This window comes from Phyllostomus discolor, chromosome 2, assembly GCF_004126475.2.
Source record: "Phyllostomus discolor isolate MPI-MPIP mPhyDis1 chromosome 2, mPhyDis1.pri.v3, whole genome shotgun sequence".
Taxonomy (NCBI): Eukaryota; Metazoa; Chordata; class Mammalia; order Chiroptera; family Phyllostomidae; genus Phyllostomus; species Phyllostomus discolor.
This window is the reverse complement of record NC_040904.2, coordinates 165,769,812-165,777,491: the sequence shown is the minus strand read 5'-3', so window position 1 is coordinate 165,777,491 and position 7,680 is coordinate 165,769,812. Positions and strand designations below refer to the sequence as shown.

The 7,680-nt window shown below is 41.4% G+C and overlaps 1 protein-coding gene across 6 annotated transcripts in view; it reads left to right on the top strand.

Annotated features, from left to right (window-relative positions):
- The first annotated feature begins 2,121 nt into the window (after nt 1-2,121).
- Nucleotides 2,122-7,680, top strand: part of ATF1 (activating transcription factor 1) — a 72,375-nt gene continuing 66,816 nt past the window's right edge. For 2 of the 6 annotated variants that reach the window (XM_028532384.2, XM_028532383.2), the window contains exon 1: nt 2,122-2,539. The gene's annotated coding sequence lies outside the window, so the exon portion shown is untranslated. The remainder of the gene's footprint in view (nt 2,540-7,680) is intronic. The other 4 variants (XM_036019037.1, XM_028532385.2, XM_028532387.2 and 1 more) reach the window with 3 other exon arrangements.

Sequence of the window (7,680 nt, the reverse complement as noted above, 5' to 3'; positions counted from 1 at the left end):
TTAATTCAATTTTTTAATTTATATTTAAGAAAAAGCAATATCGTATCCCAGGGTATTATTTCGCATATGGATATTGTCATTGCTTTCTAGAGTTACACTTTTAACACACAAGCATAAGTGAAAGAATTAAAAACGGATACAGAATTAGTACTACCCATGTATAATGCACATCCTATTTTCCCTCAAAAATTTGGGCAGAAAAGTGTGTTATACACGGCACAATAAGGTAGTTGGTAGAGGCCTAGCTGATGACCTCATTCATTTCTCTGAACCTCCATTCTCAGTTTACAAAGATGAACATTTATTTAGTGCTTGGTCTGCCTGGCATGGTTCTAATTTACATGTGTTAAACTCAATCTACAAAACTATGGGATAGGTAGTATTGTTAAAAAATTTCATTGTAATGTTTCTTACTACAAAAGCCAGAGGTGTCACCACTGGCTTGACCAGTTTGTTTTAACACAGTTGTCTTGACTCTAAAGTTAGATTTGTCTCTCACTTCTAAAGTCAAAGACCTGTCCATCTGGTTTATAAAACTGTTAGTATTCAGTTGCACACTGTTATATTCAGGTAGAACAGTACAACTGAATAGTAACAGTTTTTTTCATCTAGTTATTCTTCAAGGTTCAGAAGTGGTAGGTACAGCTTGTGACATTTCATAAGAAGGAAAGGATGGTGGGAATATTTGTGAGTGGCAGTGTTGCAATATAGTATCTGATTTAGATTTAAGTCATCTTACAGATGGAAGAGGAACTAAAGAGAGCAATCCATGCACATTTTGAAGGTTTCGGTAAAATTTAGTCTCTTTTGATGGTAACATCGTTTCCCCTTCCCTCTTTTCCTGATGAACATTTGTTAAGCATTCTGTGTTCCAAGGAAGAAACAAACAAATACAGAACAATAAATGCAGAACTAGCCTTCCAGCCACTCGTGTTCTGGATTCCAGTGGACATTGTTCATCAGGAAAGGTTGATGTCTGAGAACCTCTTCCCCACTCCTTACCTTTAGACGGCACTTTGCTTTCCTATGATATGTGACATTTTGGTTCTTTAATGCTGGGACATGGGCTGAATATTGTATTTTCCCCAACTTTGATGGGGAGGCAAGTTGAAGTTGGGCAATTGGCCCAAACAAAAATATAAAGTAAGGGCAGTTATAGCTTTTATTTTTTAATGATTTCCTTTAGAAAGTGAGAAACGTTGATTTGTTGTTCCACTTATTTATGCATTCATTGGTTAATTCTTGTATGCACCCTGACCCAGGGTCAAATCCGAAACCTTGACTTATGGGGGACAAGGCTCTAACCAATGCCCTACCCAGCCCGAGCCCATTGTAGCTTTCAATAGGCAGAATAGACCACGTTTGCTGAATCACCCCGCTAAACGTTTGTTTGTGAGCTCTTGGAGTCTGGCACACAGCAATTGGGTTTCCTTCATTGAAGAGCTCAAACTAGTAAAATTTCAGATACATTCTGCAACTTTTTAATTTGTCAAGAACATATTCAAAGGTTTATCATTTATAATTTATTATCAGTATAACATGACATTTTGCAAGAAAATGGATTAAAAAAAATAAGAGTAACGCATAACTTCCCCAGAAAGGTAGAAACATCAAAAAATGTTTCAATAAAAGTTTTTGTAATGTAGTAAAGTAACGGTGTAACATTTTATTTTACCACACTCCATTTTATGTAACTTTTTCTAAATAGTTTAACAGTTGGGATAAATGGCTTCAGTATGACACACCCTACCCACACCTTTTTTTTTTTTAAATCAGTCTTTGTAGAAAAAGCCTTTAGTATAGGATAAAAGAACACTTAAAGCAACTTCATGGAATTAAAAAACCTGGGTGGACTAAGAGAAGCTGAGCAGGACCAGCCTCCTTGCTTCCAGTCACTTCTCTTACACGAAGCGGACAGGTCAGCGAGGGTCAAAGCCAGGGAAGACAGCTGTGGGCCTGAGCGCACCACAGGGAGCGAGTAGGAGCTGAGCTGAGAGCAACGCCGCCAATCTACCGCTCCACAAGGAGCAGCTTTCCGACACCACCAAACTGGTGGTGGCCCCCGAAAACAGTCGTGAGGAAGGAGTGCCGGCGGAGCTGTGAAGCAAAAAGGAAAAGCACGCAACTTTCACCGCCTACTCTAGCCAAGGAGGGGCACCTCCCCATTCCGAGGAAAGACGGAACAAGATGGCGGCGCAACACGTGACAACGTGGTGACGCAGACGTATGACGGCGGCCTTTACGGGGGCACCGCCTTAACCTCACCCCCTACGCTCACTCAGTTTTGACCCCCTCCCTTCCCCGCCCCCGGCCTGGTGTAGATCATGCCGCCAGCGGCGGCCCTAACTGCCGAGGAAACGGTAGCCTAGGACAGTTGACTGTTAAGTGACACTGATTGTCCCCGCCCCGCCAGACGCTAGAAAAAAAGGCACGTCCCCTACCGCGTGACGGGGTGGGGAAATAGGTAGTAAATTCGGATCCACCTGGGAGGGGGGAGTGGAAGTTCCCGCCCCGGAGAACGGCAAGGCGACAGCCACAGGTAAGCGGGGGACGGGGGATGAGGCGTGCTCCCGAGTCCCGGGGCAGGGGGAGGGTGTGGGGGACGCGGCGCCGCGGGGACGCAGAGCTGGGTAGCACGCCGGGTGGGGGTCGCGCGCCGGCGGCAGCGGTGGGGGAGGGGCGCGGAGGGCGCGCGGCGGAAGGGGGAGGGCTTTACCGCGGTACCCGGGCCGAGTGCGCTTCCGGTTCTCGCGCTTCGGCTGCGCTTTTCCCCTTTAATTTTCAGTCATCTCGTCCTGGCGTCCCCCAATCAAAATAAAACCGAAGACCTCCTGCCGCGGTGTGGCTTTGGCCTCTGAAACTGCCCCTCCGCGGCTCTAGGCTCTAATGCCCTCGGTGGAAGGTCTTGTGGTTGGGGCGGGGAATGGGGGGCGGCGGCGTGGTCTTGCTTCGCGCGTTGTCAGCGCAGCGGGAGACCGGTCATCTCCGGGGAGCCCACGGGAGCGACCCGGCGCCTTTGGGGTGCCAAGCCCCGGATGGACTCGCCCGTGCAGGGCAGAAACAGCCCTTCATGAGCTTATGGTCGAGTAGGGAGACCGTAAAATAACCACACAGGCACACGAAACAGTAACGGAAAGATGCAGCGATGAGCGAGGAGAGTGTGGAATGACAGAGCTCGTCTGTGTATCTCTGGACAGACGATCAAACCGAGGAAACTTTCTTTGATTTTATTTACCCTGTATTGTAAAACTAAGCATGGTATTTCATAGCGTCAGCTATGCTGTGGAGCATGCAGTGTAATCGCTTTAAAATTATTGTTGATCTTAAGTAATGTCTACTTAGTTAGCTTTTGAGGAGCAGTGGGCTAATAATAGTAATTGAGCCTTTACCCTTCTGAGGCTTTTTCAGCGTAGATTTTGCAGGCGTCTTTGTCAAACTAGCCTCGTTTGTGATAATAGTTTGTACACTGTTTGCAAAATGCATTTTATCCTGAGAATTCTGTAACCAGCGGAAATACGCACTTTATTGAAATGCTGTTTTTTCCTTTAGACTTTATAATGTGCAGTTGTCTCTGTCTCAGTAAGATTCAACTCTGCTGTCCTAAAGCTGAATGTGTTAGCTCTATTATTTGAATTTATATTTTGAGGCAGCTATTTTCAACAGGTGTGCTGCAAGAATTTTTAAAATATGCAGTACCTATTTAGTCAGGGGCACTGACCTCTTTTCCCTTAGATTGCCCAATTTAAAAAGTAACAATAGCACTAGTGTGCATATTGTCACAACAGTAGCTGTCTAGTGTACAGACACTAGACAAGATTATATCCTTTTTTAATTTTAGAGAGAAATACCGGTCTGTTGCACTTACTCGTGCTTTCATTGGTTGAATCTTGTACATGCCCGACTGAGATGGAACACTAAACCTTGACGTGTCAGGATGTCGCCCTAACAAACTGAGCTAACTATCCAGCCAGGGCTATACCTATTTTTTGTCAGATTGGCAAAATAATATATTTTGTGGTGTACTGCAAAATTTTAGCAATTAGTTTATGGATGCCACGAGATGAAAAAGGTTGAAAATCATTTCCTTAAGGTTGTATCTGTCATACATCTTGCAGTACTGCTGTATCACCAGTGGGCTGTAGCCCCATCTAAAAATGCTTTTATTTTTTCACGTCATCCCACTTATTTATAATGAATTTCCAACTGTAAAGTAGGGTGTTTTTTGTGTCCGAATTGTCCTGTTTATTTTTAAATTTTTATTTTATTTATTAATTGATTGACTTTTGAGATAGGAGAAGGGGGTGGGGGGGCATTGATTGGTTCTGCTTATTTATGCATTCATTGGTTGATTCTTGCATGTGTCCTGACTGGGGGTGGAACCCACAGCCTTAGGGTATGGGGACCAAGGCTCTAACTAACTGAACTACCAGGCCAGGGCCCTGAATTGTCCTAGTTCTAAAGCTAATTGAAGTAACTGTCTAAAGATATTTCTTTAGTCATTATTTCTATCACTTTTGAGCAGATAAACCCAACTGAACACCTTTATTTATTCAACAGTAATAAGTGTGTAAGGTATTAGTGTTATATTGGGAACAGGATAGATATGGTTTTTGACTCCCTGGAGCTTGCATTCTGGTGAGGGCAGAAAGTAGACAGTTACAAGGGGAGATAAATGCTAATGAGGGAGAAAACAATAAAAGAACTATAAAAAATGCAGGCAATTACAATACTGTGGTAGATGCCACGAGAAGAGGGGAACATGTGCAGTGGGTATGTATACTGCCAGAGCTTCTAGATCAGTCTAGGGGAGTTCTGAAAGTTTGCCCTAAAGAATACTTCATAGGAATAGGCCACATGAAGAGAAGGGGCATAGTGTTTCTGGCAGAGGGAATAGCATGTGAAATCCTGAAGATGAAAGAAAGCAAGGCAGGCACATTTGAAGATCTGCAAGAAATGCAGTATGACTAATAGGAACAATTTTGAGGGGAGATCGTGAATTCATTTGCAGAAATGGTGAGCAAGAGATGCCTTGACTTAAAGCTTATCATAGTTCACCATCCTCTATAGGCGAGGCAACTAAGAACATCTTCATTCACCAGATAAAAATACTACATGATATTTGTTGATGTTAATTATTCACTGTAAATGTGAGGTCTCTGCTGGGCACAGAGCATACATTTGTGTGATATAAGCCTTGCCCATAGGTGCTTTAAGACTAAGGGAAACAAGACATGCCAATAAACAGTTCAGAGTGTTAAGCAACCTCCTTAGAAACATCTGCAAGGCATAGTGGAAGCATTGAAAAAGGAGGGGCCTGGATCAACAGGGTACATAATGTTTCAAATGTAAGTTGAAAACAGAATAGAAGTTTATCAGGTGGGTAAGTTGGGAATGTGAGAGTACTACTGGAAGAGAGGCAAGGAAGACTAGAAGAACATGGACTTTGGAATAAAACAGTTTTGGCTCCAGGTCTTATGTTCACATCTTACTGTGAGATCCACAGTAAATGACAATTTCTTTGAGCCTCAAGTTAGGGAACCCAGGAGATAATATATTAAAAAGCTCTTAATGTCTAGCATATTGTATTTGCTCCTTTGAAAGTTTTCTCTGAAGTACTGGGCCATTACTTAAATTTCTCACTGTGTCATCAGCCAGATCACAGCATGTTGCTATTGGGTTGGCCAAAAAGTTCATTTGGTTTTTTCCTTACAGTGACTCTAGTGGTGCTTAGTTGTCTTTAACGTCATTCAAAACAATTTTGTTGGATTGTATTATGACAGCTGTCATATCAGCATGCAGTTAAAAATAAAACATCAAAATTGGTGAATTTTTGTGTAGCCATTTTAATATCAAAGATGGAAGAAATAGACAACATTTTTGGCATATTATGCTTTATTATTTCAAGCAAGGTAAAATGCAACTCAAACGCAAAAAAAGATTTGTGCAGTGTATAAAGAAGGTACTATGACTGATAGGATGTGTCAAAAATTATTTGTGAAGTTCCCTTAGTACTATTGACGATTTGGCCAAATAACTTTGCTGTGGGGCTGTCATAAGCATTGGAAGATGTTTAGCAGCACCCACTAGAAGCCAATAGTGGGAGGTAGCCGGCCGACATACTCAAGATATCCAAATCAGTAAAGTTAGTAGCTATTATTTGGCCAACCCAGTATTTTTTTAAGCTTTTATTTATTTGTTTGTTTGGTTTTAGACAGAGGAAGGCAGGGAGAAGGAGAGGGAGAGAAACATCAGTGTGTGGTTGCCTCTTGTGCGCCCCACACTGGGGATCTGATCTGGATCTGGGCCACAGCCTGAGTTTGTGCCCTGACAGGGAATCAAACCAGCAACTCTTTGGTTTGCAGGCTGGCACTCAGTCCACAGAGCTACACCAGCCAGGACCCAACCCAGAGTTTTTTAGCTCCCCAAATTCATGGCACTTTTAAAGCTGTTGTACTGCCCCCATTGTGATTCTGCCCCACTTGGTGTTGTCTCATGTTAAGCTTCTAGCTGCTGCCTGGGGCTTACTTTACTAAAGTGCCTTTGTACACATAAAATTTATTCTGTTGAGCAAGTTTTTAACAGATTGTTTATTTTAGTCCCAGTTTTAGGGATAATAGCTAAAAATAAGTGAACATAAAAGTTACATCCTGATAACATTAAAAATATAGAGTATGTATTGTTTATAATGAGATGAAACTATAAAGCGCTCTTCATTTTGGGGGGGGGGACTGATTCCTCTTTTAAAAAACTACAGAAAATAGGTTATCTTCTTTTCCAAGGAAATGTTGTTGTCCAAAATGCTATTTGCTAACTGTAGCAGCTTTTACTAGGGAATGTGTATTGTTCTGTTGATCATGCTGGTTTCCATTAGATAATAGGATATCTTAATGATATTGTTATGGGGGAAAATCAGTGAGTCACAGTGGAGCAGAAGAGTACCATTTCCAGTAATTTTAACAAGGTTTTAAAAGTCTTTTATAGTTTCTTTTATTGCTTAACATTGCATATTTTTTTCCTTCTTCGTGCTATATTCTAACATGTCTTCTGAAGTGGAGTGTTTAAAAGGCTGTTTCACTAGAGGTGATACGCAGAAAACACGCAGTTCCATCTTTGGTGCTGTCGTTTACTTTGTGGGGTTATGCTTGTAGTAGTGCAGATGGAAAATCCTGAAGAAGGGACTGTTGTGAAGGATTAAAAGCAGTTGAAGAAAGAACAAAGGAAACAGTACATGAATTTGTCAGAATTAAAAGTTTTAAAATAATCATAGTTAAGTCATGTTGGAAAATTGTATCAACACAAAATTCTGTAAGTTTTACAGAAATTAAAGTTATATGAAGAACTAATATAGGCTAATAAGAAAAAACTAAAATCTGGTAGATGGATGGACAAACAATGTGAAAAGATAGCTCCTAGAACTAATGGACAATTGAAGAAATGTGAAACACTATACCATTTTTCACCTGTCATCTTCGTAGTGACCTTAAAAAAAATTCTTACTGCTTTCTCATGTGCTTCTGATGGGCTTTCAGAAAAACCTCAAATATTCATACTCTTGGATCAAGCTTCTTTTTTGGAATGTATCCTATAGAAATAAGTAAGTTACAGGAAAAGCTTTATGTACCAAAGATATTAATCACAGTATTGGTTTGTTTGGTTAAGAAAATAATAGGAATTATGTAC